Source organism: Sciurus carolinensis, chromosome 4, assembly GCF_902686445.1.
Source record: "Sciurus carolinensis chromosome 4, mSciCar1.2, whole genome shotgun sequence".
NCBI lineage: Eukaryota > Metazoa > Chordata > Mammalia > Rodentia > Sciuridae > Sciurus > Sciurus carolinensis.
Genome location: NC_062216.1, coordinates 56,649,740 through 56,676,375, shown reverse-complemented (window position 1 = coordinate 56,676,375; position 26,636 = coordinate 56,649,740). Strand labels below are relative to the sequence as shown.

Here is a 26,636-nt window from a genome sequence, read left to right as displayed (position 1 = left end):
ATTAAAAGTTCATTACTTGACAGTAAGAATTTCTGTGTATGTTGATAACAAATGCTCCTTGTGTAAAATCTTGTATATGAAACAGGTAGCAATAGAGATTTTTCCTACTACTTAGGTTTTCAGCCTTAAAAATCTGAGAACAATTGTTGTCAGATTATCTATGCAGGACACTCCAAGACTTTGAAAGTCTGGTTTCATGATTCAACTTAGCAGTTACCCCCAGGTTTCAGAAAATAAGACTAAGAATTTATTAGACAGTTGAGATTAGCAAAATATATATGCTTAAAGAGTTATTAATATTCTTAAAGTGGGAGAAAGGGTGACTCAAAAATTGTCTTAGAAAATTTGAAATGTCCAATACAATCTGGGGGTTCAGAGGTTAATGGATCACACCTATAAAAGTTTAAACATTACCAAGCAAGAATTGACTCTTACTGTACACTGAGAAGAGGAAGGTTTCAAAAAGACCAAAGAAACTGAACTTTCACAACTGGAGGCAAGGATAACTGTGGAACAAATGGGGAGTCCTTGGAAACCATATTTTAGTCTTCAAGTCCAGTGTTCTTGTGAAGGTCTATCAACTTACTGCCAAGTCCCAAAACAGTATCCAAATCCTATTATTCTTCAAAATAATATAGAGCTCACACTTCTGGCCACAGCAGAGTAACAGGGACTAGGTATACCTTCTAGTCTAGGTATACCGTCTTGCCTAAAACAGCTGAATACCAGGCAAAGAAATAACGTAACAGTTTTGAAAGCACTGGGTATTATGTAATAAAAGACAATGACCATTGAGAGATGGGGAAATAATTGAGATTAACTTTATAATTGTCTCTGACTATTGGTTGGAGACTTAGCTGCCATGCAGGTTGTTTTGCCACTTGGGTCATGAGATCAACAAAATCAATGGGCTTTTCCAGGCAGTGGTAGATACCTATAATCCCAGAGACTTGGGAAGCTGAGGAAGGAGGATCACAAGTTTGAGGATAGCCTCAACACCTTAGCAAGGCTATAAACAACTTGGACCCAGTCTCAAAATAAAAACTATAAAGAGCTAGGGATATACCTCAGTGGTGAATTGCCCCTGACTTCAATTTCCAGTACCAACAACAACAACAAAAATCAATGGGTTTAAGGTGCTATTAATGGGAAGCATTATTGTTGCAGCCTTTTATAGGCCCTATAAGTGAATCATAGTGCTGGCCCCTAGGATTTGGGAGCAAAGCCCTGTAACCTTTTGTGGATAACTATTTTACATTTGAGAAGGTGAGCCTTAGTAGAGACTAAAGTTTAACCATGGGCAACCAAATTGACAATTGCTATTATTTATTTATTTTTATTTATTTAATTTATTATTGTATCCACCAAACCATAAAATTTTTGTATGCATAATAATACTCCATCTATTTCCAGTGGATATAGTATGTATGAGAGCAAGCTAAAGTAGTCCATAAAGTCGTATTTAAAGTACAAAAAAAGTGAACCACATTCCCAAGATCCTCACTCCTGCTGTACTACATACATGGTCCTAGGGAATTTTTTATTACAAATTGAGTTCAGTATCTCCAGATTCATCAAGGTTTTCACATACAACTCCACTGCAACATTCAGAATCTCATTTATTCTCAATTAATGTCCTCACTTTTAATAGTAGATACATTAAGAAGCTAGGAATTTGCATTGTAATTAAATCACTTGCATGGTGAGATTCTGGGTTTGATTTTTAGCAGTTTCAGCTCTGTAGTTTATAGGAGATATGAGACTTTTTCAAGGCAAACATAGGTTTTGGGTCAAATATAAAGCAGTTGGACTGGGAATTCAAATTCCTGATATCATCCTTTCCTTTCTGTAATTTGTCCAGTGACATTAGGAGAAACCAGATAATCTTGTTACATACTCCTTTAGTTTGAGAAAATTGTTCAAAGGTGTCATATTTATAGTTACTCAGAACCTTCTTTATAAATATTAGGAGGAGCTAGTGGTGACATTTTCTTTATCCCTACCTACACATCCTGGCATAGATTTTTAGTGCCATCTTTATTCCTGAAAATATAGTCATTTATGCATTTAAACCTAAACAGTTTATATAACCATCATGTTGTATTTCTACTGGGATATCAGAAGCCCCAGAACCAATTTGAAGGACCATCCTTAAGATTCTGTTCCTCTAAAACCTATCTCATTGTCAAAATCTATATTAAATCCCAGTACCAAAATCTTGTCCAGAGAAAAAGAACTAATTGGGTGTGCATGTATGGGGGGTGTGCATGTGTGTGTACAATCATGCACCATATAACAACATTTCAGTAAATTATGCACTGCATATATGATGATGGTCACATAAAATTATAGTGGAGATGAAAAATTCCTATAGCCTAGTGATACCACAGACATCATAATGTCATGGCAGAATGCATTACTCATGTGTTCATGGTGATGCTGATATAAACCAGCCCACAGTGCTATCAGTTGTATAGAGGTATAGCACATACAGTTGTGCACAATACATAATTCTTTTATTTTTTTACATTGTTTTATTTTTATTTAGATGTACTCTGATTTATTTTACTAGTTCCCTTTTATTTACATTTGAACTATTTCTATTGTATGAGTATCTTTGAGAATCAAACTATCTTAGTCCATTTTCTGTCACTAGCACCCCAGACTGTATAAGTCATAAAGAAAAGAGGCTTATTTTGACTTATGGTTTTGGTCTAATGTCGGGGAACCATATCTAGTGATGGTTTTCTTGTCTGTAGAGTCCCAGAGAAATGTAGGATATCACATGATGAAGGATAATACATGTGTGTAAGTTCCATCTGTTGTCTCTTTTCTTATAATGTTACTAGCATTCAATTACAGAGGCTCCACCCTGACAATCTTATCCAGTCCTTCCAAAGGCCCCACCCCTCAACACTTTAGTTGGATTAAGTTTTCCCCCTCTTAATACCTCACAATGGGCATTATTTTAACATGTAAAGTCTTGGGGTAGGGTACACTGAAACTATACACAAACCCTAGCGCTATCTATTAAAACCATTGTCTCTTTCCAATGCTGGTGATGGTGTTGCCCAAGGTACTTATAACTTTTTACCTGGTAATCATCATAGTGAATCCTAGGACATCTTAAGCCTACTGACTAAAAGAGGGCTCTCCTGAAAATAGAGGGTAAGGAAACACACAAATTTGTGTCTTCAGTGGTGTAAAGGGTGACCATATTATCCCCAAATTGAAATGTACTGAACTTCTAGAATGGTGACAACAATGGTATCTTTTATACTTAGCTAAAATGTCTATGTGTTTGTTTCTATTTTGTGTTTTGTTATTATCCGAAACAGTTAGCCCAAAAACGTTTGCATTTTGTTTGTTCTGATCAAACTCCTCTAAAGGGTAAAGGATCAGAAGATATCTCGTCCAGCTAAGCTGTGTATTGCTGGATGAGCTAACACCATAAGAGAAATTTCGCTAAAACTGAAATGGTTCTTTTTTCATTTTTATCTTTTTATTTTTTCAAAATATTTTTTAGTTGTTGATGGACTTTTATTTATTATTTATACATGGTGCTGAAAATCAAACCCAGTACCTCACACATGCTAGGCAAGCACTCTACCACTGAGCTACAACCCCAGCCCTTTTTTTCATTTTTAATTGAATCATAAACATTACATGCATTTATGGAATGTCACATGATTTTTTGTTACAGGTATACATTGCATAATGTTTAAATTAAAGTAATCATATCTGTTTTCTCAAACATTTATCATTTCTTTGTACTGAAAATATCAAAATGCTTTCTTCCAGCTTTTTGAAATGTACAGTGTGTTATCATTGTCTGTCACATCTTACTGTGCAATAGTACATCAGAACTTGTGCCTATTTGTAACTCAGTACCCATTGATCAACTACCTCATTCCTCCCACCTCCTCTCTCCCCACCCTCTGTTAATCATCGTTCTACTCTTCAGTTCTATGAGATCAACTCATTTAGATTCTATATATGAGTGAGATCATGTGGTCTTTGTCTTCTGGTTATTCACTTAACATAATGATCTCCAGAAGTTCCATCCATTTTTTTGCAACTGACAGAACTCTCCTTCTCTTTTATTGCTGAGTAGAGTTCATATAAGTGTGTGTGAAATATATGTATACATAATTATACATATATGTATAATTACACACATGCACCATATTTTCTTTATCCATTTATCCATTGATGGACATAACACTTGGTAATAAATGACTGTTTTGCTGCTTCATGTATTTTACTATACCATACTTCTAATCATTATTTTAGAGTGTGCTCCTTTCATCTATTAAAAAAAATTCATTGTGAAACAACCTCATATTCTCAGACATCTTCAGGAGTTATTTAGATGGCATTGTTAGGATGGCAAATAACAGTTCCATTTGTGCTAATGCTCCTGAAAACAGGAGCAGGGGGACAAGATGTGGAGGTAGAAGATTATGAAGTCTTCAGTAGTGTACAGTAATGTTCTAGGCCTTCACATTTACTCACCACTTACTGACTCACTTAAGCAACTTGCCTTCCTGCAAGCTCCATTCATGGGAAGTGCCCTGTATAGTTGTACTGTATTTAATCTTTTATACTGCATTTTTCTACTGTGCTTTTTCTATATTTAGATATGTTTAGACACACAAACACTTACCATTGTGTTATGATTGCCTATAGTATTTGGTATAGTAACATACTGAACAGTTTTGTAGCCTAGGAGCTGAGGTTTTAACATGTAATGTAGGTATATAGTAGGCTCTACCATTTAGGTTTTTGTGCATACACTCTGATGTTCACACAATAATAAAATTGTATAACAATGCATTTCTGAAAGCATATCTCCCTTGTTAAGCAATTTATGGCTGTAATATATATCTGTATATTGATTGATAAATCTATTGATAGATTGATGTATTTAAAGAAATTGATACATGATTTTGGAGCTGGCAATTCCAGCATCTGCATGGAAGGTCAGCAGATTGAAATCCCAGGGAACATGTGCTGCTTGACCCCAAAGATAGTCTGCTAGCACAATTTCCCCTTCCCCATGGGAGGCAAATCTTTTTCTATTAAGGACTTTAACTGATTGATTGAGGCCCACCCACATCATGGAAGGTAATCAGCTTTACTTAAAGTCTACTGATTCAAATACTAATCTTATATAAAAATCTTTGCAGAAACATCTAGAATAATGTTTGACCTAGTATCTGTGTACTGTGGCCTAGATAAATTGATACATAAAATTGAACATCACAGTCTCTGTAAGAGCTTAATACTCTGTTTATCATGTTCTGGTCAGTAAATGCAAAGATTTGTTGCACAAATAAACTCATTTTTTAGATGTATAGTGTTGGTTTTCAGGGAAGCATGTTGTGTGTATTTTGAAGAAAATTACTCTTGCAAAAAAATGAAGATGTGATGTGCATTTCTCAGTCTCATTTGTTTCCTTTTAAGTGGAGGTTTCTACAAGAGATCTAAATTCATACTCCAGGCATCCAAAATAGAAACTTATTTTTGTTCCATTTTCCAGTGACGTTTCAGAAAAATAGTTATACTTATACCAGCTTTTTATTTCTTATTCTTAGCCATACCACATGCTGAAACTTGTTATTTCTTTAGTGAGGGACTTTATTGAATTTTTTCAATTTGCAGAGAAGAAATGGTGGTAGATGTTTTGAACTCCAGATTATGCAATTCTCATTTTCCCAAACCTCAATGATAACTTGAATTTCAAAAAAAGTTTACTTTGGATCTTTTCACTGCATGAGTGTCCCCAGTAACTTTTACAGAAGGAAAACTACCATGCTGATTTGAAATAACCATTCGGTATGTCTCCTGCTTTAACTAACTGAATGTGCACTTTATTCTAAACTTGCTAGTATTGTTTTAGTTTAATCTTTGATTTCCAAACTGTTGCTATTTGTGTTTCTGATTCCACATGCTAGGCAGTAATTTGTGATCTCTTTCAAACATGAATACTTAGGTGTTCTTCATATCTGTTAGTCAAAACAGTGTAGATAACAGTAACTTTTATAGTGTTTTATGTAAGTAAATTTGTTATATTGATATTATAGATTAACAAGCATTTGTGCTTTTTGTTAGTTTGTTTGTTCTTGTTTTGGTAGCAGGGATTGAACCCCGGGTGCTTTACTACTGATCCACATCCTCAGTCCTTTTTTCATTTTTTAAGATAGGGTCTTGCTAAGTTGTTTTGGGCCTTGCTAAGTTGCTGAGGATGGTTTTGAATTTGTGATCCTCCTGCCTCATCCTCCCCAGTTCCTGGGATTACAGGCAAGTGCCAATATATCTGGTTTAACAGGATTTGTAAGGAATATACAGAAAGTTCCCATGTATCCTTCACTCACTTCACTTCTCTCCCCAATAATAGTCTGAAAACCCTTTGTACATTACAACCAAAATGTAGACATTGACTCAGTCAAGATAGAGAACATTTGTGTCAATACTCCATTTCCTTAACTACTGCCAACCACTAGACTGTTCTGCATTTCTATAATTTTGTCAATTTAAGAATGGTACATGATGAATTCATATAGTATATAATGTTTTGGGATTGGAATTTTCATCAGCATAATTTTCTGGAGATTCATCATGTTATGTATAATAACAATTTGTTCCTTTTTATTTGTGAACTGTCTTTCTTGCTATGGATATATTAGAATTTGTTTAATCATTCACTCATTGAAGAATATCTTCATCATTTCCAGTTTAAGATCATCTCAGTTAAACCTGCTATGAACATTTGTGTCCAAGTTTTGGGTAAAGGTGTATTTTTATTTCTCTGAGATAAATGCCCAATTACTGGTTTATATGATAGCTAAATTTTTAGTTTTTCAGGGAAAATATCAAACTCTTTTTCAGAGTGGCCATAATGTTTACATTGCTACCAGCAATGTATAAGTGATTCAGTTTCTCTATGTCTTCACCAGCATTTGGTGCAGTCACAGGTTTTATTTCATTCTCCTTATAGGCATGTAATGATATCTCATTGTAATTTTAATTTGCATTTCCTTCATGGCTAAATGATGTTGAACATATTTTTATGTGTTGGTCATTTGTATATCCACTTTTTATAAAATATCTACTCCTGTCTTTTCCCCATTTCCAAATGTGCTATTTATTTTTCCAATGTTGAGTTTTGAATTTTTAAAAATTTTTAATTTGTTCTATCTAGTTGGAGAATGCATTCATACATTTTGATAAATCATACATAAATGGAGTTGAATTTTTAATTATATTCTAGATACTGGATTTTATCACATATGCAGTGTGGACATTTTTCTATCTATAGCTTGTTGTTTCATCCTTTTAACAGAATATTGCACAAAACAAACCAAAAAAAAAGTTATTAATTTTGATAAAGTCTAATTCATTATACTTTCCTTTAATGGATTGTCTTTTTGATATGAAGTATAAGAACACATACATTTCTAGCTCCTATACATTTTATATTATGTGTTTTTTCTAAAAGTTCTATAGTTTTATATTTAATTATTTGATTATTATGTCAGGTTTTGATTGACTTATAAGGTCTCTTCTTTGTCTTCTTCTTGTGTTGGGTTGTTCAATTTGTTTAACACAATTTGCTGAAAAGGTTATTCTTAAGCCATTGATTTGCTTTGGTAACTTTGCAAAAAACCATCCTGGCATGTGTGCGCGGGTCTATTTCTGGATTATCCTTTTCCTTTTTTTTTTTTTGCGGTGCTGGGGATTGAACCCAGGGCCTTGTGCTTGCAAGGCAAGCACTCTACCAACTGAGCTATATCCCCAGGCCCCTTTTTCCATTTTCTATGTGACTCTTCCATTACCACACAATCTTGATTCTAATTTTACATAATAAATATTGAAATAAGATTTTACTCCCAATTTATTTTTTTTAAATATTGGTTTAGCTATTCTAATTCCTTTGCTTTATATATTAAATTCAGAATGATCTCTATGTGTAAAGTCAGTGTTGCTGACACTTTGATAAGTCACTTTATACCTGTGCATTGTTTTTGTGAGAAATGTTATCTTTACTATATTGAATATTTCATTCTAAAATTTTATTTCGATTTTATTTCTTTCATTAGCATTGCAAAATTTCCTGCAAACAAGTTATTCATGTTTTATTAGAGTTACACCTAAGCATTTCAGTTTTAAAAGCAATTATACATGCCATTATATTATTAAATTTTACCTTCCATGTGTTCATTGCTTATGTTTAAAAATACAATTGATTTTTGTATGTTTATCTCATATCTTGCAATGTGTCTGTTTAGGATTTTTTGTAGCTTCCCTGTGATTTTCTAGGAAGCAAGTTATGTTCTCTGAAAGTAGACATCTAAAATTTTGGCACTTAGTGCTATAAACTTTCTTTTTAGCACTAGTTTAGTTGTGGTACCCAAAGCTTAATGTATTGTTGTATTTTCACTTTTATTCAGTTCAATGAATTTTAAAATTTTCATTGAAACTTTTCTGATGCATGCATTATTTATAACTGTATTGATTTATTAACTGTATTTGAATATTTTCCTGTTATATCTTTTTCACTGATTTTGAGTCCACTGTGGTCAGAAAGTATACTGTACATGATTTCAATTATTTTATGATGTCGAGGTTTATTTTATGACTCAGATTATGGTCTGTGTTTTCATATGTTCAATGAGTATGTTTTAGTCAGCTTTTTCACTGCTGTGACTAAAGGGGTCTGACCAGCACAATTGTAAAAGGAGGAAAAGTTTATTTGAGGGTTCACAGTCTCAAAGGTCTCAGTCCAGAGACAGAAGACTCCCTTCCTCGGGGTTCAAGGTGAGGCAGAATATCATGGTGGAGGAAAGCAGCAAAGCAGCTCACATCATGACCAGGAAGCAAAGAGACTCCACTCTCCAGGTATAAAATAGATACCCTATAGCCACTCCAGCAATTAACCACTTCCTCCAGCCACACCCCACCTGCCTCCAGTCACCACTCAGGGATTAATTCACTGATTAGGATAACTCTCACAACCCAATCATTTCTCCTCTGAATATTCTTGCATTGTCTCACACATAAAATTTTAGGGGATACCTCACTTCCAAACCATAACAGAATACATGAAAAGAAAGTGTGTGATGCATTTGTTGGATGGAGTTTTTTATACTGATTGAATCCTACTGTTGATGGTGCTGTTGAGTTTGTACATAGAATTGCTGCTTTACTATCTAATTTTCCAGTTAGTCACTGAAAGTAGATGTTAAAGTCTTCAACAGTAATTGTTAATTTCCTTCTCCTTTCAATTTTATCAGTTTTTACTTTACATATTATGTGTAGCTCTGTTTTTGAGTGCATACACATTAAGAATGGTATGTTTTCTTGGTGGAATGATCCCTTTATAATTCTATCATAATGTCCTTTACTCTCCTTGGTAAGGCAATTTTCTTTGATAGGAAATACATCTTATCTGGTATTAATAGTCATTCCTGCTTTGTTTTAATGAATGCATGACATTCATCTTTACACTTCCAGTTTGTTTATATGATTATTTTGAAGTAAGTTTCATGTGGACAGCATATAGTTGAGATATGCTTTTAGTCCACCATAACAATCTGTCTTGTAACTGGTGTATTTACATTTAATGCAATCATTGGTATATTTATATTTAGTGCAATTATTGATGTATTAAACTTTATGTCTCTCACATTTTTGTTGTTATGATGTTGGTTCTGTCTTCTACTTTGCTTTTTCTGACTTTGCACAGTTAAGGGAGCATCAACAGAATAAAGAGGCAACATACATAATGGGAGAAAATATTTGCAAGCCATATGTATGTTAAAGGATTAATATTCTAAATATATAAGAAAATTAACTCCATAGCTAGGAATCAGTCAAAATTTAAAAGTATGCTAAGGACATGACTAGAAATTTCTCTGAAGAAGATATACAAATGACTAACAGATATATGAAGAGATTCTCCACCTAATTAATCATCAAGAAAATAAAAAAATTACAATGGAATTAGACCTCTGGTTCTCATTCTGCACAAAAATCAAAGTGGATCAAAGATCTAGTGATTAGACTAGGTCTTTGATCCACTTCGAGTGGTGTTTTTGAGTTCTTTCTGTATTTTGAAAATTAATCCCCTATTGGGAGAGTAGCTGTCAAGATTTTCTCCCATTCTGTGTACTCTCTCCTCATGTTCTTATTTCTTTTCCTATGCAGAAGCTTTTTAATTTGATGCCATCACCCTTATTGAGTCTTGGTTTTGTTTCTTGAACTTTAGAAGTCTTGTTAAGGAAGTTGTTGCCTTGCTAATATGTTGGACTGTTAAACTCATGTTTTCTGCAATTGATAGGAGAAAACATACGGTGAAATTATACTTTGTGCAAGTATGAATATGGCACAATGAATCTTACTATTATGTATAAATTTAATGCACCATGAAAAGCTGCAATGAGATGTTACTTCACCTCTGTTATAATGGCTAAAATAAGAAAGACAAAAAATAACAAATATTGACAAGGGAACCCTCTGCACTGTTTGTAAGAATGTAAATTGGAACAGCTATTATGGAGAAGGGTATGGATGTTTCTCAAAAACTTAAAAATAGAGAGATCCTATTATCCAATAGTCCCACTCTTGAGTATGCATATTCAAAGAAATTGAAATTAGTGTCTTGGAAGAGATATTTACATGTCAATATTCATTGAAGTATTTTTTAACAATAGAAGGTATGGAAATAACCTAAGCGTTCTACAACAGATGAATAAAGAAGATGTGATGTATATATATGCAATGTAGTATCATTAAGTCTTAAAAAGGAAAATCCTGTCTTTTGTGACAGTACAGGTGAACCTAAAGGACATTATGCTAAGTGAAATATGCCAGCTATAGAAAGACATATACTGCATGATCTTCTTTATATGTGGACTCTCAGAAGTCAAAAGAAGGTAGAAAGGTAGTTTTCAGTTTCTGAGGGTTGGGGGAAATGAAGCAATGTAAGTCAATGGGTACTAAATTTCTCTTATGCAGCATGAACAAACTCTGGAGTTGTAATGTATAGCATGATGATTATAGATAACAATACTGTATTGTATTCTTGAAGTTTGCTAAGACAGTACATTTTAACTATTCTCACCACTTTAAAAAAAAGTCACTGTGAAGTGGTGGATATGTTAACTAAATATAATTTTACAGTGTATATATATATATAAATATATCAAAGCATCATGTTGTACACCTTAAATACAAAGAACTTTTGTCAATTATACCTCAGTGAAGCTGGAAAAAATGTTTCCTCCACATCCATTTACAGCCATATTCTCTCACTGTTATAATTTAGCTTCAACTATGAAATGTAACTTACCAAACTTAAAAGAGACAAAAAATATGGCAGTTAATAATTTTCTATCTCCATTGTTCATTCTTACTGTTATTCCAAGATTCATTCAGTCACATCCTTCTTTAAAATTTATTTTATGTTTTAATTAGTTATACATGACAGTAGAATACACTTTAATACATCATATATAATGTAGTATAATTTCTCATTCTTCTGGTTATACATGATGTTATATATATACTTGGGGTAATAATGTCTGATTCATTCTACTGTCCTTCCTGCACCCATATCCCCTCCTCTCCCTTCACTCCCCTCTACCTAGTCCTAGTCTAAAGTTACTCTATTCTTACCTAGCCCCACCCATTGTGAATTAGCATTCACATATCAATGAAAACTCTTGGCTTTTGGTTTTTTGGGATTGGCTTATTTAGCTTAGCATGATATTCTCCAGCTTCATTCATTTACCAGCAAATGCCATAATTTCATACTTCTTTAAAGCTATCATATATATATAATATATATATATATATATATATATATATATATATATCACATTTTCTTTATCCACTCATCTGTTGAAGGTCATCTAGGTTGGTTCCATAGTTTAGCTCTTGTGAATTGAGCTGCTACAAACATTTATGTGTCTGCATCACTGTAATATGCTGATTTTAAGTGCTTTAGGTATAAACCAAGGGTCAAATGGTGGTTCCATTCCAAGTTTTTTGAGGAATCTCCATACTGCTTTCCATAATGGTTGTACCAATTTGCAACTCCACCAACAATGTATGAGAGTACTTTTTTCTCCACATTCTCTCCAACATTTATCATTGCTTATATTCTTGATAATCGCCATTCTGACTGGGGTGAGATGAAATCTTAGAATAGTTTTGATTTACATTTCTCTAATTGCTAAAGATGTTGAACATTTTTTTCATATATTTGTTGATTGTATTTCTTCTTCTGTGAAGTGTCTGTTCAATTCCTTAGCCCATTTATTGATAGGGTTATTTGTTTTTGGGGGGCTTTAAGTTTTTTGAGTTCTTTATATATCCTGGAGATTAGTGTTCTATCTGAGGTGCATGTAAAGATTTTCTTCCATTATGTAGGCTCTCTCTTCACATTATTGATTGTTTCTTTTGCTGAGAAGAATCTTTTTAGTTTGAATTCATCCAGTTTATTGATTCTTGATTTTATTTCTTGTGCTTTAGGTGTCTTGTTAAGAAAGTCTGATCCTAAATCTATATGGTGAAGATTGGATCTACTTTTTCTTCTATTAGGTGCAGGGTCTCTGTTCTAATGCCTAAGTCTTTGATCCACTATGAGTTTTGTTTTGTGCAGGGTCATAAATAGGGGTTTAATTTCATTTTTTACATGTGGATTTCCAATTTTCCCAACACCATTTATTGAATAAGCTATCTTTTCTCCAGTAAATGTTTTGGCACTTTGTCTAGTATGAGATAACTATATTTATGTGGGTTTGTCTCTGTGTGTTCTATTTTGTATCATTGGTCTATGTGTCTATGTTGGTGCCAGTACCATGACTTTTTTGTTACTATGACTCTGTAGTATAGTTTAAGGTCTGGTATTGTGATGCCTCCTGCTTCACTTTGCTTGCTAAGGTTTGCCTCGGCAATTCTGGGATTTTTATTTTTTTAAATGAATTTCATGATTTCTTTTTCTAGTTCTATGAAGAATATCATTGAATTTTAATTGGAATTGCATTGAATCTATATAATAATTTTGGTAGTATGACTGTTTTGACAATATTAATTCTGCCTATTTCAGGAGCATGGGGCATCTTCGAATTTTCTTCAATTTCTTTCTTTAATTTTTTTTTTTTTTCAGGTAATGACTTTATTTTTTTAGTTAACATCACCACCCATGATACACCATGCTAAATCATAAAGTACAAATCCAAGGAAGGTAATACCTTTACTAAGTTACAAAACTTTGGCAAGTCAATATAGTACTCTTTAATACAATAAAATATTATTTATGTTGAAGTCACATATTAGACTTAGTGATGATTTTCACTCCAAAAATATCATCTAAGTACCAAATCAAAACACTGTGGGTTTTTAGCAGAGCAAGTTATTTTATACAATTTAATGTCTTTCAACACTATACAATTCCTCCTTTTAGAGTCAGTTCCCCCACGCAGGCTGTTCTCGTCTATTTTAGCAAGGTGAATGTGTAGGACCTCTGCTTGCTTGGTTCTGAAGTTGGTCCAAAGTCAGGTACAGTTACAATGTCTGAAAAGTGTTAAAATTCTATTTTAAGGAAACTCAATGTCAATGCCAATTTCTCCCAAGTACTTTTAAAAAAAAAAAACTGCTAAATTTTCACATAAATACTAGAACCCTAGAAATTAGTCATTTCAAACTACACTAACCTCAGATGATCCCTTGGATTTTAGAAGTTCTGTATCTTTTTGTTTTGATCAAGTCACATAGCCTTACTCCAGATTATTAAAAAAAATTCTAACTAAAATATAGTTATAATTTTTAAATAACAAATAAATACACTGTCTGCTTGGAGATTCCTGGTGACCTGATGTTCTATACCGACTTTTATCATTTCTCAACAAATGCCGCCACCGCCATTGGTGTCCTAATGCTTCCTCTTGCTGAAGCTGTCAACTTTTCAATTTCAGCATTTAATTTATGTATTACCCATTCCATTGTTTCTCAGCCTTTACTAGCATTAGAAGATATGGTGCTTAAATAACCCAATCAACAAATGGGCTAAGGATATGAACAGACGCTTCACAGAAGAAGATCTACAATCAACAAACATATGAAAAAATGTTCAACATCTTTAGTAATAAGAGAAATGCAAATCAAAACTACACTAAGATTCCATCTCACCCCAATTAGAATGGCGATTATCCAGAATACAAGCAACAATAGGTGTTGGAGAGGATGTGGGGAAAAAGGTACACTCATACATTGCTGGTGGGGCTGCAAATTAGTGCAGCCACTCTGGAAAACAGTGTGGAGATTCCTTAGATAACTTGGAATGAACCCACCATTTGACCCAGCTATCCCACTCCTCGGCCTATACCCAAAGGACTTAAAATCAGCATACTACAGTGATACAGCCACATCAATGTTCATAGCTGCTCAATTCACAATAGCCAGAGTGTGGAACCAACCTAGATGTCCTTCAATTGATGAATGGATAACGAAACTGTGGTATATATATACAATGGAATATTACTCAGCCATAAAGAATGATAAAATTATGGCATTTGCAGGCAAATGGATGAAATTGGAGAATATCATGCTAAGTGAGATAAGCCAATCTCAAAAAACCAAAGGACAAATGATCTCGCTGATAAGCAGATGATGACACAAAATGGGGAGTCGGAGGGGGGCAAGAATGGAGGAAGGAGGGACTGTATAGAGGGAAAAGAAGGGTGGGAGAGGTGAGGGGATGGAAAAAATAACAGAATGAATCAAACATCATTACCCTATGTAAATGTATTATCACACAAATGATATGCTGTTACTCCATGTACAAACAGAAACAACATGTATCCCATTTGTTTACAATAAAAATAAATTAAAAAAAAAAAAAGATATTGTGCTCGCCATCAACCCTTCCAGGTAACTGCTAAGGCTGACTCCCTGAACAGAGATGATGGCTTCCTGCATCAAAATAGTCTTTTCTGGGTCTTGAGGATGTGGTTTGTATATAAGTCTCTCATCTACTGAAACCATATTTATAAAGGAAATATTAGTAGATTTAAGTTCCATTGTTTTCTCTACAGGATCAACTACAGAATGTTCTTGCACATATGTTTGGGTTCTTGCTGAATCAATAAGAGACTTCACGATGGACGGCAGTCCCCACTCTGTGCTGAGAAGTCTGTGGCTGTGCAGCTTTCCAGAGGGAACTCCAACCACACTCGGATTCATAGGGCTTGGGTATTTTGCATAGCAACTGTTGTGACAGTTTCCCATGGGTGGTTGAAGAGTTGCTCTGAGGTCCAGATCTTCATGGTGCAAGCCCTGTCCGGAAGACTCTGGGGGACAATGAGGCACAGAGGCACACTGCCCCACCCCACCCGCACCCAGGGGCAGCGCAGCGTGCCTCTTTAATGTTCTATAATTTTTATTGTAGAAGTTGTTTACCTCTTTTGTTAGATTGATTCCCAAGTATTTTATGTTTTTGAAGCTATTGCAAATGGGGTATTTTTCCTAATTTCTCTTTGAGTAGGTTCATCACTGATGTATCAGAATGTGTTTCATTTATGGGTGTTGATTTTATAACCTGCTTTTTTTTATTTTTTTTATTTTTTTACATTTACATAGGGTAATGATGTTTCTTTTTTTCCCCTTCCCCCCCACCCCTCCCACCCTTTTCCCTTTATACAGTCCTTCTTTCATTCATTCTTACCGCTCTCCTTAGCCTAACTCTAAACCTAACCCTAAACCTAATGCTAACCCCTCCCACCCCCATTATATGTCCTCATCCGCTTATCAGCGAGATCATTCGTCCTTTAGTTTTTTGAGATTGGCTTATCTCACTTAGCATGATATTCTCCAATTTCGACCATTTGCCTACAAATGCCATAATTTTATCATTCTTCATTGCGGAGTAATATTCCATTGTATAAATATGCCACAGTTTCTTTATCCATTCATCAACTGAAGGGCATCTAGGTTGGTTCCACAATCTGGCTATGGTGAATTGAGCAGCAATGAACATTGATGTGGCTGTATCTCTGTAGTATGCTGATTTTAAGTCCTTTGGGTATAGGCCAAGGAGTGGGATAGCTGGGTCAAATGGTGTTTCCATTCCAAGCTTTCTGAGGAATCTCCACACTGCTTTCCAGAGTGGCTGCACTAATTTGCAACCCCACCAGCAATGTATGAGTGTTCCTTTTTCACCACATCCTCGCCAACACCTATTGTTGCTTGTGTTCTTTATAATCGCCATTCTAATTGGGGTGAGATGAAATCTTAGGGTAGTTTTGATTTGCATTTCCCTTATTACTAGGGATGTTGAACATTTTTTCATATATCTGTTGATTACTTGTACATCTTCTTCTGTGAAGTGTCTGTTCATTTCCTTAGCCCATTTGTTGATTGGATTATTTGTATTCTTCGTGTAGAGTTTTTTGAGTTCTTTATAGATTCTGGAAATTAGCGCTCTATCTGAGATATGGTTGGCAAAGATATTCTCCCACTCTGTAGGCTCTCTCTTCACATTTCTGATAGTTTCCTTTGCTGAGAGAAAGCTTTTAAGTTTGCATCTATCCCAGTTGTTGATTCTTGCTTTTATTTCTTGTGCTATGGGAGTCCTGTTAAGGAAGTCTGATCCTAAGCCAACAAGTTGAAGTTTTGTACCTACTTTTTCTTCTATAAGATGCAGGGTCTCTGGTCTGATTCCAAGGTCCTTGATCCATTTTGAGTTGAGTTTTGTGTAGGGTGAGAGATAGGGGTTTAATTTCATTCTATTGCATATGGTTTTCCAGTTTTCCCAGCACCATTTGTTGAAGAGGCTATCTTTTCTCCATTGCATATTGTTGGAACCTTTGTCTAGTATGAGAAAATTGTATTTATTTGGGTTTGTGTCCATGTCCTCTATTCTGTACCATTGATCTACCTGTCTATTTTGGTACCAATACCATGCCGTTTTTGTTACTATTGCTTTGTAGTAGAGTTGAAGATCTGGTATTGCAATACCCCCTGCTTCGCTCTTGCTACTGAGGATTGCTTTAGCTATTCTAGGTTTTTTATTCTTCCAGATGAATTTCATAATTGCTTGCACTATTTCTGCGAGGTACATCATTGGGATTTTAATTGGAATTGCATTGAATCTGTATAGCACTTTAGGTAGTATAGCCATTTTGACGATATTAATTCTGCCTATCCAGGAACATGGGAGATCTTTCCATCTTCTAAGGTTTTCTTTAATTTCTTTCTTTAGTGTTCTGTAGTTCTCATTGTAGAGGTCTTTCACCTCTTTTGTGAGATTGATTCCCAAGTATTTTATTTTTTTCGATGCTATTGTGAATGGGGTAGTTTTCCTAATTTCTCTTTCTGAAGATTCATCACTATGTATAAAAATGCATTGGATTTATGAGCATTGATCGTGTAACCTGCTACTTTACTGAATTCACTTATGAGTTCTAAAAGTTTTCTGGTGGAATTTCCAGGTTCCTCTAAATATATAATCATGTCATCAGCGAACAGGGATAGTTTGAGTTCTTCTTTTCCTATTCGTATCCCTTTAATTTCTTTGGTTTGTCTGATTGCTCTGGCTAGAGTCTCAAGGACGATGTTGAATAGAAGTGGTGAAAGAGGGCATCCCTGCCTTGTTCCAGTTTTTAGGGGGAACGCTTTCAGTTTTTCACCATTTAGAATGATATTAGCCATGGGCTTAGCGTAGATTGCCTTTATAATGTTTAGGAATGTTCCCACTACCCCAATTTTTTCTAGTGTTTTGAGCATGAAGGGATGCTGTATTTTATCGAATGCTTTTTCTGCATCTATTGAAATAATCGTGTGATTCTTAACTTTAAGTCTGTTGATATGGTGAATGACATTTATTGATTTCCGGATGTTGAACCAACCTTGCATCCCTGGGATAAAACCCACTTGATCATGGTGCACTATCTTTTTAATATATATTTGTATGCGATTTGCTAAAATTTTGTTGAGAATTTTTGCATCGATGTTCATTAAGGATATTGGTCTGAAATTTTCCTTCCTCGATGTGTCTCTGTCTGGTTTAGGTATCAGGGTGATATTGGCTTTATAGAACGAGTTTGGGAGGGTTCCCTCCTCTTCTATTTCATGGAATAGTTTGAGGAGTATTGGAATGAGCTCTTTAAAGGTTTTGTAGAACTTGGCTGAGAACCCATCTGGTCCTGGACTTTTCTTTGTTGGTAGGCTTTTGATGACCTCTTCTATTTCATTGCTTGAAATTGGTTTATTTAGGTTGTGTATGTCCTCCTCGTTCAGTTTAGGTAATTCATATGTCTCTAGAAATTTGTTGATGTCTTCGAGGTTTTCTGTTTTGTTGGAGTATAGATTTTCGAAATAGTTTCTAATTATGTTTTGTATTTCACTCGTGTCTGTTGTGATGTTTCCTTGTTCATTCCGAATTTTAGTAATTTGAGTTTTCTCCCTCTTTCTCTTTGTTAGTGTGGCTAAGGGTTTATCAATTTTATTTATTTTTGCAAAGAACCAACTATTTATTTTGTTAATTTTTCCAATTGTTTCTTTTGTTTCGATTTCGTTGATTTCAGCTCTGATTTTAACTATTTCCTGTCTTCTACTACTTTTGATATTGGTCTGCTCTTCTTTTTCTAGCGCTTTGAGCTGTAGTGTTAAGTCGTTTATTTGTTGATTTCTACTTCTTTTTTTGAATGCACCCCATGAAATAAATCTTCCTCTAAGTACTGCTTTCATAGTGTCCCAGAGATTTTGATATGATGTGTCTTTGTTCTCGTTTACTTCTAAGAATTTTTTTATTTCCCTCCTGATGTCTTCTGTTATCCATTCATCGTATAATAGTGTATTATTTAGTCTCCAAGTATTGGAGAAGTTTCTGTTTTTTATTCTGTCATTTATTTCTAATTTCAATCCATTATGATCTGATAGAGTACAAGGTAGTATCTCTATCTTCTTGTATTTGCTAACAGTAGCTTTGTGGCATAAAATATGGTCTATTTTAGAGAAGGATCCATGTGCTGTTGAGAAGAAAGTGTATTCGTTCTTTGTTGGATGGTATATTCTATATATGTCTGTTAAGTCTAAATTGCTGATTGTGTTGTTGAGATCTATAATTTCTTTATTCAATTTTTGTTTGGACGATCTATCCAGTGGTGAGAGAGGTGTGTTAAAATCGCCTAGTATGATTGTGTTGTGGTCTATTTGAATTCTGTAATTGAGAAGGATTTGTTTGACGTACGTGGATGAGCCAATGTTCGGGGCATAGATATTTATGATTGTTATGTCTTGCTGATTTATGCTTCCCTTAAGCAGCATGTAATGTCCTTCTTTATCCCTTCTGACTAGTTTTGGTTTGAAGTCCACATTATCTGAGATGAGGATGGATACTCCAGCTTTTTTGCTGTGTCCGTGTGCATGGTATGTTTTTCCCCATCCTTTCACCTTTAGTCTATGGGTGTCTCTTTCTATGAGGTGAGTCTCTTGCAGGCAGCATATTGTTGGATTTTTCTTTTTAATCCAATCTGCCAGGTCTATGTCTTTTGATTGATGAATTCAGGCCATTAACATTCAGGGTTATTATTGTGATATGATTTGTATTCCCAGTCAATTGACTCATATTTGTTTTTGACATGATTTGGTTTCTCCTTTATTTGGCTATTCCTTTAGGCTAGCGCCTCCTGTTGCTGATTTGCATCGTCGTTTTTCATCTCTTCCTCATGGAATATTTTGCTGAGAATGTTCTGTAATGCTGGCTTTCTTTTTGTAAATTCCTTTAGCTTTTGTTTATCATGGAAGGATCTTATTTCATCGTCAAATTTGAAGGTAAGTTTTGCTGGGTATAAGATTCTTGGTTGGCATCCGTTTTCTTTCAGGGCTTGGTAAATGTTGTTCCAGGCCCTTCTGGCTTTTAGGGTCTGGATTGAAAAATCTGCTGATATTCTTATTGGTTTCCCTCTGAATGTAATTTGATTCTTTTCTCTCGCGGCCTTTAAAATTCTGTCTTTATTTTGTATGTTAGGTATTTTCATAATAATGTGTCTTGGTGTGGGTCTGTTGTAATTTTGTATGTTTGGAGTTCTATAAGCCTCTTGTATTTGGTTTTCCATTTCATTCTTCAGATTTGGGAAATTTTCTGATATTATTTCATTGAATAGATTGTTCATTCCTTTGGTTTGTTTCTCTAAGCCTTCCTCAATCCCAATAATTCTTAAATTTGGCCTTTTCATGATATCCCATAATTCTTGTAGATTCTGTTCATGATTTCTTACCATCTTTTCTGTTTGGCCAACTTTGCTTTCGAGATTAAATAATTTGTCTTCAATGTCTGAGGTTCTGTCTTCCAGGTGCTCCATTCTATTGGTTATGCTTTCTATGGAGTTTTTAACTTGGTTTATTGTTTCCTTCATTTCAAGGATTTCAGTTTGGTTTTTTTTCAGTATCTCTAACTCTTTATTGAAATGATCTCTTGCTTCCCGTATTTAGTCTTTTAACTGTTGATTGGTGCGATCATTTAATGCCTGCATTTGCTCTTTCATCTCCTCCTTCAATGCCTGCATTTGCTCTTTCATCTCCTCATTTGCTTCTCTGATCGTTTTAATTACGTACATTCTGAACTCCCTTTCTGACATTTCTTCTGCTGTGCTGTCATTGGGTTTTATTGATGTAGTATCTAGGTTTGTTTGGGACATTTTCTTCCCTTGTTTTCTCATATTGGTCAGTTGTCAGTGGGACCCTGAGATATTGCAGTTTTCCACTATTGGCTTATAGTGTCCCGGTAGATTTCCAGTGTATCACCTCCCAGCCTTCAGTAGCCTGATGTCTTGGAGGAATCTGATAAAGCAGCGTATCTGAAGAAAACTGCCCCTAGCCCCTTACTGGTTCCACGATTTGGAACTGGCTCTGTGCTGAAATGCTCTCACTGTGGGCCTGCACCGTGCAGCTGGTCGTGTGGGAGGAGCTCACTGCCGGAGTGTGGAAGGCTACCTTGGGAAGACTCTAGCTGCCCTGCCCGGCTCCAATAAGCCACCTCTATCTGGGCCTGCCCCCCGGGCCGAGCTTTACCCAGTGGGCAGACTCAAACGTGGCTCTATTTCAGTCCGAGTCTCTCAATGCCTCCCCTTCTTAACTCCTGGGTTCTGGAGCAACTGGGGGTGCAGTCTCCCTCTAGGCCGCCATCTTGGATTGTCCTGAGAAGAGAGCCTGCAGCCGGAGTGGGCAGAGCCGCCTGAAGAGGTGTCTGGCTGCCCTGCCCTGATCCCAGAGGCTGTTTGCGGATCGAGGCTCTCCGTTGGTTCGGGGGCTTGTGGCTGGTTCTATGTAGAAAGTCTCTCGCTGGGCGGTCAGCTCCGAGAGGCTAGCCTTGAACGGCACCTCCCAGCGCAGGGGTCCAGACTACTTGGGGAAGTCTCTGGCTGCCCTGTCTGGACCCTGAATCTGCTTGCGTGCCAGAGTACGCTGAGCTGCACTGGCTCCGGGACTCGGAGCTTGTTCTGGTCAGAAAGGCTCTCACCAGCGGGCCAGTTCCGTTCTGAGAACCTGGAGAAGCTGGCTGTGTGGGCGGGGCCCACCGCCGGAGTGCGCAGGGCTGCCTGTGGATGACTCTAGCTGCCCTGCCCGGCTCCGATAAGCCACCTCTGTCTGGGCCTGCCCCCCGGGCCGAGCTTTACCCAGTGGGCAGACTCACCCGTGGCTCTATTTCAGTCCGAGTCTCTCAATGCCTCCCCTTCTTAACTCCTGGGTTCTGGAGCAACTGGGGGTGCAGTCTCCCTCTAGGCCGCCATCTTGGATCGCCCCGAGAAGAGAGCCTGCAGCCGGAGTGGGCAGAGCCGCCTGAAGAGGTGTCTGGCTGCCCTGCCCTGATCCCAGAGGCTGTTTGCGGATCGAGGCTCTCCGTTGGTTCCGGGGCTTGTGGCTGGTTCTATGTAGAAAGTCTAAAAATATGGAACGCTTCACGAATTTGCGTGTCATCCTTACGCAGGGGCCATGCTAATCTTCTCTGTATCGTTCCAATTTTAGTATATGTGCTGTCGAAGCGAGCACTATAACCTGTTTTTTTGCTGTATTCATTTATGAGTGATCATGTCCTTTCTGTTTAGATAATTACCAGTAGCTATTTTTAAGGATAGGTCTGGTTGGGCAAATCGTTTCTTTTCTTCCTCTGAAAACTTAATTCTCCCTCTCTGTTTGAAGGATTTCACAGGATATAGAATGCTATATTGACTGCTCTTTTCTTAAAACACTTGAAAAATATTCTAGCAAGTTCTTATAATCTCCAAAATTTCAGATGAGAAATCTGTTACCAATTAAAATTTTTTTCTTCACCTTGAGGTAAATGTGTGTGTGCATGTATGTGCTTCTCTCTATGTCTTGCAAAGATATTTTTCTGGGTCTTTAGTTTTCAATAACTTTTGATGTATCTTCAGAGATTTTGAGGGGTACATTCTGTTTGAGGTTTTCTCAGCTTCTTAAGTTTATATCTTTTGTCAAATTTTGGAATTTTCAGTATATATTTATTTTTAACATTGCCCTCTTTCTCCTTTCCATATGGAACTTTGGATGACATAAGTTTCAACTATTTGTTATAGATCCACAAATTCCTGATGTTCTGTTCATTTTTATCTTTTTGTATAATGGTTTTCTAATTTTCACATTGGGAATTTGTACTGGCTAACTTAAAATGAAGTTTTAAAATTCCTTCTTCCCCCTCCATTCTGCTATTAAGTCCTTATGATATGAACTGCATTGTTTTTCCTCTCAACCCCAAAACCATATTCATATTTTATAATCTCTGTTTTCCAATGTGATGGTATTTGGATATGTGGTCTTTGGTAGGTAATTAAGTGTAGATGAGTCCGTAAGAATAGGATCCATAAACTGGGATTAGTGTCCTTAGAGAAAAAAAATGAGAGTGATATCACACTTTCTTCATGTTTAGGCTACCAAGTGAGTATACAGTGAGAATGTGACTGTCTGCAAACCAGAAAGAGAACACTTAACAGAATCCAATCATACTAGCACTTTGAACTTTGATTTCCAAACTGCAGTTCTGTGAGAAAATAAATTTCTGTTGTTTAAGACACCCATTCCTGTATTTTTTTTATGGTTGCCCAAGATGAGACCTCTGTTGAGTTTTTATTTTATTTATTGAATTTTCCAGTTCTAAAGTTTTTATTTATATATATTGCATTTTAAATTATGATTATGTATATAATATGTATATATGTGTGTGTGTGTGTGTGTGTGTGTGTGTATATATATTTGCTGAGCTGTTGTATTTCATTGCCAAGATTTTCTATTTCCTTTGTTCCAAGCATATGTGTAGTTTACTCACTGAAGCACTTTTTCTTAATGTTGTTTACTTTAAAATCTTTGTCAGATAATTTTATCATCTCTGTCATCTGGAAATTGACATCTATTGATTTTCCCTTTTTATGGAAGGCGAGATTTTTCTGTTTCTTGGTATAAGGGAATTTTTTTATTGTTGACATATGGTCATTTGGGTATTATAAGACTCTGGAAATTATTTAAACTTTCTGTTTTAGTTGATTCCCTCGGATACTGCTCCAACAGAGGAAGTAAGCAAGTATTATATTGATACTAAATGGTGGGAGTAAAGACCAGTTTCTACACTGACCTTCACTGACATCTGATGGGGAAAGAAATACTATTTTTCAGTGAAGGAAGTTGTTCTGGCTTTCCACTGGCCTTCTACTGATATTCCCTAGGTTGAGAGGGGGACATATAATATGAGTTAAAATCCTAGGGAATTTATCATCATGTTGTTCCTTGGGTCCCAAAATTCCTATCCAGTCTGCTTTCTCTCCATATTTCAGAGTCTTATGTTGTTTGTTTGTTTTATATACAATGTCCAGAGTTTTTTCAGTAGAAGTCAGTAAAAGAATGGGGGAAATTATATGTACTCTATCATTCCAGAAGTGAAAGTGATGATAATTTTTAATTTCGCTAAAATTTTCCATCTGAATCAATAATTATTTCTTTCTCTTTTATCTCTCCCAATTTTTTAATGGAAAGCACTTTACCAAAGCACCATATTCTAATTCAATTAGATTAGTGCTTTAACATCCAACATTTCCTCTAAGCACGCACAACCCTCCCTCCCTAAGACAATGTGAAGAGTACATTTATCTAATAACTCCATTGCCTTTAGGATTGTATTCCATGGCTCTTGGCGCTTAACTGTTAACCTCAGGAAAATTCACAAAACTCTTGACAAGTTGAGGAGGGGACATAAATACAAGAGTCTTAATAGACTTTAAAATCTTGAGATAGAAACCACAATGGCAAAATTAAAGAGCAAAACTTTTTAATTTGTGATTCAATTAGTATTAGTGTTCTCAGATTCTTTTGCCATGAATGAAAAATACCAATTGGGTTTTCCTATGTATTTGTGGTCATCTTTAATTTCCAGATATAGTGAAGAATTTGTATCCTTCCTGGCTTTCCCTTTTCCAGAGTAGGTTCCAGCTGAGAACTCCAGAAAAGAAAGAACCTAGCAACTAATTTTGATAAACTCTGAAAACTGTTCTTGCAATGGAGAACCATGTTAGTATCTTCTTTTTCTCTCCCTCCATCTCTTCCCTAAACCACTTCACATTTCTTTGATAATGCAGAAAATGTTGGTTACTACACAGGGTTTTCAGAAATACCAGACTCTTTTTTTTTTTATTGAAAGACTGTAATTGTGACTCAGAGAAAAAGACATAGGGTAAATTAATCTCTCTCTCCCTCCTCCTCCTCCTCCTCCTCCTCCTCCTCCTCCTTCTCCTCCTCCTCCTTCTTCTTCTTCTTCTTCTTCTTCTTCTTCTTCTTCTCTCTCTCTCTCTCTCTCTCTCTCTCTCTCTCTCTCTCTCTCTCTCTCTCTCCCCCCCCCCCCCCCCCTCTCTCTATCTCTCTCTCAAGACTGTAGACTGGGAAACCATTGTCTAGACCCTCCAGTGCAACAACCCTTCTTTACCTCATAGATCTGTAAGTCAAGAATATGAGTTTTTTATTTATTTGTTTTTTTCACTTTCTGAGTTTTTTAATAGAATATCTCATACTCACCAAAGGTGTTTCTGTACCTTAGTCTAATTAGAGTTTCACATATTTAGTAAATATGAGATTACATGCAAATTCTTGAGGCTATCTTGAATGTTTCTAATTGGTAGAAATGCAGACTATGTACTTGAAACTTATACAAGTTGAGGAGCCCTTTTTCAGAAAACAAGCAAAAAATATATATTAAAGTTAATATACTTAGTATTAGGAAAGGTATAACAATTGCAATAAATGTCTATCAATTTTTTTATCTATTGTAGTTGATAAGTATCTTTTTTTTAATAAAGAAAGATTTAGAAAATTTCCCTTATTGCTTCCCAGTTAATTATTGGTAATGTCATAAATTTTAGTCAAATTCTTTGATTTATGAATTATTAAATACACTTGATTCTATTTACAGTATTCCTACAGTTTTGTTTTATGTTATCAGGTATTCAAGTGAATTTTATTTTGCATAATTACCATGAAAAACAAAAATGTGCCATCTTTTATAATTTTATATTGTTGCATTATTATTGAGTATAATTCTGGTTTGAGTAGACAATGATGGGAGCTGAGTTCTCTGATTGTACCTTTACTTATCTAAGAATTGAAAGAAATTTTGTATAGACAGGCTTCTGGTTCCATATTTGCAAATCCTGTTTTTCCTCCACTACTCACAACTTTTCTGTGCCAAGTACCATAGGACATATTTATATATGAGACAACCTCTTTTTCTGCATTGTATTGCTGTAGTCATGGTTGAGTTTGCAAAGGGGCCAGAGATAGAATTCCTGCGGCTGTACTTTATGGAATAGCTAACGGTAGCTAACTCTACTAATAAACAATTAAAAACAGCATTAGTATAGTCCAATATACTCAAACTAAATGAATATCCAACTTAACTTTCTCTTAGCCACATCCCACAAAATGTCCACAGCTCTGTAGTTGTATTCATCATTAGAGAAAATGTGATAGAGGGGAAATCACAGTGGAAAAATATATCTGTCTTACAAATTATGTCCACATATGACCTTGCACACATTTTTGGGGGTTTCCCGGGCCTTGAAAGGAGCTTATACAATTGAGGAGTCAGGCTGCATAGGCTTCATGAATTCATAGTAAGTCCACTTCTGCCATCATTAAAATTTATCACTTTAACCATTTTTAAATGTTCAGTTTTGTGACTATTAAGTATATTCATGTTGTTGTCCAAATATCTCCATAACAGATGAGTGGATAAATAAAATGTATATACACATATTATGGAATATTTTTCAGTTCTAAAAAAAGAAGAAAACCTTTAAAAGAAAGGAGTGCCAGAACACTGTTGAATTTTGAAGACATTATACTAACTGAAATAAGTTAATCATTAAAGGACAAACATTGTATGATTTATCTTATATGAGGTTCCTAGAGTATGTGGTCACATTCACAGAAACAAAGTAGAATGGGAGTTTCCAGGGAAAGTGGGGAAGGGGAAACAAAGAGTTGGTCTTTAATATGTACAAACTTTCAGTTTGGGAAGATTAAAAACTCTGGAGGATGGTGGCAAAGGTTGTACAACAGTACAAATGTATTTA

The 26,636-nt window shown here is 35.5% G+C and overlaps 1 non-coding gene and 1 pseudogene across 1 annotated transcript; both read right to left on the bottom strand.

Annotated features, from left to right (window-relative positions):
* Window positions 1-13,902: 13,902 nt before the first annotated feature.
* Window positions 13,903-15,332, bottom strand: LOC124981873 (PRELI domain containing protein 3B-like; annotated as a pseudogene).
* Window positions 15,333-21,949: 6,617 nt separating this feature from the next.
* Window positions 21,950-22,056, bottom strand: LOC124984166 (U6 spliceosomal RNA). Its single transcript, XR_007108621.1, has one exon. It is a non-coding gene; the product is annotated as a U6 spliceosomal RNA (small nuclear RNA).
* Window positions 22,057-26,636: the final 4,580 nt, after the last annotated feature.